General features: G+C 37.5%; 1 long non-coding RNA gene across 1 annotated transcript in view; it reads right to left on the reverse strand.

The window, feature by feature from the left end:
• Positions 1-445: 445 nt before the first annotated feature.
• The window catches only part of LOC104854149, an 86,315-nt gene continuing 81,082 nt past the window's right edge, over positions 446-5,678 (reverse strand). Inside the window, exon 4 of the long non-coding RNA XR_004514488.1 lies at positions 446-535. This is a non-coding gene — a long non-coding RNA (uncharacterized LOC104854149). The remainder of the gene's footprint in view (positions 536-5,678) is intronic.

Here is a 5,678-nt window from a genome sequence, read left to right on the forward strand (position 1 = left end):
TTCTATATGCGTCCACGATGAGCCACAGAAACTGGAACATTTCCATCTGAGCGCCCACATTTGGACCTCATTTCTATATGTGTTACTGCTGTCTCTGTCTGTTTTTCTTCCCCTCCCAAACACTGATGATTTAGCAGAGGCTTCCCTAAAAATCTGCATTCTGACTAACACCCCGGCACCAGATCTACCGTAGTTTCTGGCTGGCGAAATGTGAAGCATCTACCTCTAAGCCCACCCCACCCATGATGGTATTTACATGTTACTTTTCCTCTTACATGTTATTTAAATTTCACAGCTTTAAAGGACATCCTAAAAGATACAGGCACCTGTGAACATTTTGCTGGATTATATAATTTAACGTCCATCTTTCTGGACTAACGGTCCCCTCTCATCTCTACTTCTTCAGTCTAATTCATTCCTTTTTTTCCCCACCAATTACCCTGGTTTCACTGATTATGATAACTTCATTCTTTCCATGAAGACCGTCACTCCCACCAGCACCATTTTCAGACCCACCAAGGATCTTTTAATTTTTCTGTAAAAAAAAAATTTTTTTTTCTTCTAAAAAAAACAACCATGATGGCTTCTCTGGTCACCACTATCTCCTTATCCTCGTCTTTCCTTACCAACTGTCACATTTATGGAGATCATGCTAGCCGACAGACCAGGTTAAGCACTGCGCATTGGGCCTAACAATCTTATGGTGCAGACTGTTATCCTCTCCATTGGACGGACAAGGAGCTTGAGGCAAACAGAAGTTAAGACGTTCACCCAAGGTGTGTTCGCTTCAATTGAAGGATCGGATCTGAAACAGCACACACTGTGAGCCCAGAATGTGGATGTGCACTGCCTCCCCGATTAAATGAGTCTCAAGATTCTCATCTCCAGAATCCTTGATTACACAGCACATGATTACTTCAGAATTTCTAATCTCCTAACTCACGAATTAGGCATCATAAGAATAGCCACAGTCAATGCGAAGATTAAATAAATGTAACATAAGTCATTCAAGACAGAGCCAAGCACAGAGTAAAAAGTTAAAAAGTAATGTCAACAATTTTTACTTAATAGGGGTCTCGATTTGCACATGAAAAAATTGAGGTTAGTAGACAGTGAAAAAAAAACTAGAAAGGAGAACTAGAAGAAATGCACCCTTCTTCAAAAAAAAATACAGTGATAAATTTAGAGACACTATTACATTTTAAGATTTAAAAATATCCCATGTCTTTTATTTTGTACTACTGGGAATTGAATCCAGGGCTTGTACTCTGCAACTAAGCTACACCCTGGGCCCTTTTAAATTTTCCTTTGGTATACATTAAATTCAAATTTTAATGAAAGAAAAAAATGGATGAGTTTATTTCACAATAACCTTCAACTTCTGAAAACAAGGAAGACAGACAACAGTCATATTCAAATGAACTTGTAAAACAATTTTGATTTTCACTCAAAACACATGAGATGTCATAGCCCTTACACTTGAAAAATGGAGACAACTGTTCAGCAAAGGAAGAAAAACAGAAGTTATTAGATTTTAAGCTCAAGTTTCAATAAAAATTCAGGTAAAAGGCAGGTTAGAACTTCAGACATTTTCACATTGTTCAACATCACCAAACATATTAAGGTCTTTTTCTTTCATAAAATATGAATATCATTATTTATTAGAAATAATAGTTTAAAATTAGTCTTCCTAAATAACACAGTTTCTTGTTTGAAAGAAAGTTTCACCAACAGTGCAACTTATCATAACTGCCCTGCAGTTTTATTTATTTAATTCCAATTTCTTTGGATTTCAAGGATAAATGCTACCTACTCATGGTAAACTATTTTATCCCTAGCAAATGTGATTAGAATTTTATAGTAAAGAAAGTCATGGAACTTGGTAACACACACAGTGACTAAAGTATGGGCCTTTGTACATAGATAAAATCTGTCAAGAAAAGCACCTAACAAATAGGGAAAACTGTAAGAAATAAAGTTTAGCTACATAAAATAATTTTTAATATTAAAGCTCATCAAGCGTAATACAATTTGAAAGAAACTGTTGAAAAGTGCCACCCATAATATAAGCTATATATTATTGTCTGTTTTAGATTTGCAATTTTGTAGGTGATTTTTTTATGTGGAACCAAAAGTAGAGGGGTGAGCCTTTTTAATTAATTAATTAATTTGTTTGCTTATTTTTTTATTCATTGGTACAGGGACCTTTGCGCTTGTGAGGCAGGCGTGACTCCACTGGGCTAAATCCCCCACCCAGCCCTTTTTATTTTGAGACAGGGTCTCACTAAGTGGCCCAAGCTGGACTCGAACTTAGGATCTTTCTGCCTCAGCCTCCCAAGTAGCTATGTCCAGCTCCCTGTCTTATATTCTGAAGGACACAAGGACCCTGGATTGGCTCACTCTCTCTCTCCTAACACTTAGCTCAGCTTTGCTACTAGTAGATCACCAGTGTGGTTACAGCAAGTTTAACAAAGGCCTCATACCTACTAAAATCACTTCCACAGGGACCAGGGGTTTAGCTCAGTGGTTCTGCTGCCTGCCTTGCAAAAGCAAGGACCCAAATTCGAATCCCTGATATTAAAAAATAAAAAATAAAATAAAATCCACATTCAGAATGGGTTTAAAGTCTTTTCCAGTTGTGATTTTGACTTGGTGAAACCAATTTCTCACTAGAGGCCTACTAATTCAAAATAAGCCCATTTTATATTTCTTTACTAGAAAATAAATAGGTGTTCAGAAAGGTGCGACTCCTTCCCAGTACAAACAAAGGTTGGCTATAAGGGTTCTACAGATATGTTGTTTTTTTCTTTTGGTATTAAGCATCAAAAGAGGCTTTCTGCATGAGTAGTTTATGTTGTGTCACTGAGCTATTCCCCACCCCACTGCAGCAGGCATCTGTGTAGAGCACAGACTAAAGGACCTAAAAATCAACACAACTGAAGCTGGGCTCTGCACCCCAGAGTATTACACAGAAATAACCCTTTAAATATCAAAGGTATGTTTTCTTTCTGTGTATTCATGGAAGTAAATATATAATTTGCCATAAGAAATGCATCATTCACATGCCAAAAAGTATAAACACTGCACATAGCTTTGCAGTAATAACTACTCAAAAGTGTTTTAAAGAAACATTCATCTGGTAATTCCAAAAAATATTAAAATCAGATAAGCTCAGTCTAGTTCATGTTTTTTATAACTATGACTCTAAACAATAAAGACATTCTCCTACATAATCACAATGGCATCATCACAACTACAAAATTAAAAGTAATTCTCTAATACCCAGGACATATTCTGATTTTTCCACTTGGAATCTAATTTGCCTGATGCTATCTGTCTCTATTCTGTCATCAGATGCAGGACCCGAGTGTTTTTAAATCCAAGTCACCTTTAAAGTGGCTGATTCCAGCCAATTCTGTTGAGGAATCAGTGCCCTTATGGATCTGCTCTGAAGCAATTTTCTGCTAGGCCACGATACACCATACAACCTTTCTCTTATGCCTGTTGGAGATATCACTTTTAGTCAAATATTGCTGAGAATGGGATAAAAGATGCTAAGGAATCTCACATAGGTATTTCCCTCAATAATCAGCGTGCTGCGGGAAGCAAAGACAGTAGGAAAAGCAGACCACAAGACCTAAATATGGCTTAAAATGGGTTTGTTTTGCCTAATGGTTCAATACAGGTCATGTAACCAAAGCATAAAAAAATATAAAAATGGTAATATTCTACACACTCAAATTCACTGAGGCTCAGAGAAAGAAAAAAATCCACTTTAATTTTAATTACTGAATTAATTCAAAGTGGAATTTTAATAGCTCATGGGGGTAAAATGGATGGATTGTTGGGATTTAGGGCAGGGGGGCACTACAGAGTGTGATCTCACAGAAATTTTAAGCCATGCTCAGCCAAGACCAGAGTAAAATATCTCTTGTCCTTCTGTAGGAAAAAAGTCAGAAGAACTTTGAAAAGATTGCAGATCTTTTCTTTTCATCTGCAAACTATTTGGCTGTCTCTGTCTGTCTCTCTGTCTCTCTGTCTCTCTGTGCCTCTGTTCCTCCCTCCCTCTCCCATTTCTTTTTTAAAAATGTGGAAGCTTCCTATATATGAGTCTCGCCAAAACTGATGTGAACAAAGGGAGACAGTGAAGTCTTTGCCATCTTTGCCCCCTTGAAGCTGGGTCAAAGGCTAGCTACCCTTCCATGCCAGTTATTCTCAACCTCCACCTTCTGTCATTCTCCTCCCCCCAGAATCCACAAGCCCAGGTTGAAAATGTTGCTGTGTTGTTTTTTTAAAATTGCAATTATATTGATTTACATATGACTAAACTAGTTGAGGAAACACATTTTTTTTTTTTTTTGCACTGAAGTAAAACTGTACGGGAAAAGAGAAATACTTCTTTTCATTAAAACCAAAATGTCATATTATATTTTTCTGTTTTCTTTTCCATTTTAAACAAGGGAAATATAATAAAAATATGAAGTAGGGAACATTTATGCTGATAATATCAGAATTAAGTAAGAATGTCCATGAACTCTCACATGTATATGCAACTTCCTTACAAACCTTGTTCTGAAAGGCTGAGCGACACACCCAAATATACATATACAGAAATGTATGTGTAGAAATGCTTACATTTCTACATATGATAATTTATCTAAAAATAATATGTCGATTCAAAGTAAACAGCCCCCAAACGGAGTCAAAGAACAGTAGAACCCAAAATCCTCAGTATTCTTCAGGCAGCAAGAACTTTTCCAGAAAAATCAATAAACAAGCTAGTTGTTGGCCATTTCTCCTTACCACTGTCCTGAATAAAGCCTTTAAGCCAAGAAATATGGCAAATAAGCAAGAAATAAAGAAAAGCCATAAGAGTCACAAAGGATCTATGATGAGATAAAAACCAGGAATTCCAGTCCTGACCAAGGATATCCATTATAGAGCCTTCCAGCATAAGAACAGATATACAGACTGCAATGTGCCTCCCAGTGCCCTCCTGCCGTCCCTCAAAGGAATACCACAGCAAACGAACCTCCCACCCCCACCCATACACACACACTATAAAGAAATGTAAGTGCCTCACAGGAAATGGATTTTTTAAGTGCCTTTAAAAATGTAGTTTTACAGGTATTCTACGGTTCATGAAACAATATCAGGAGCATCACTTACTCAGTTAATAAATACTTATTGATTACTTCTATATGCCTGGCACTAGAAATACTGATCTCAAAGTTGGAAGGGTCCTCAGAGATCCCAAACTCAATTCATTTACTCTGTAGACGAAGACAAAAAAAGGTAAGCTGACTTCCTAAAGCCACATGGATTGCTGAGTTATCTTCTTAAATAGAGGAGAAAGCCCTCAAAAGAGGGAACCACCAAATAGTAATCAAGGTCCTGACAGAGAATAACTATCAAGACTAAAAGATGATGAATTGTGCTTTCTGACAACTTTTCAGAAAGGAAATGACTCTGGTGATTTGCCCATTCCCCCCAACCACGTCCTGCTCCCTCACACGCATGCACAAACACACACACACACACACACACACGCACACACACACACACACACACACACACACACACACCACAGTCCTCTCCAACTCAGCATGGTCCTGAGAAGAGAGATGGGAGGGAAAAAGAGAAGAATACAGGTGGTGGGAAACAGGCTGCCCAGGACA

Source organism: Fukomys damarensis, unplaced genomic scaffold (genome assembly GCF_012274545.1).
Source record: "Fukomys damarensis isolate Sample0158 unplaced genomic scaffold, DMR_v1.0_HiC HiC_scaffold_27, whole genome shotgun sequence".
NCBI lineage: Eukaryota > Metazoa > Chordata > Mammalia > Rodentia > Bathyergidae > Fukomys > Fukomys damarensis.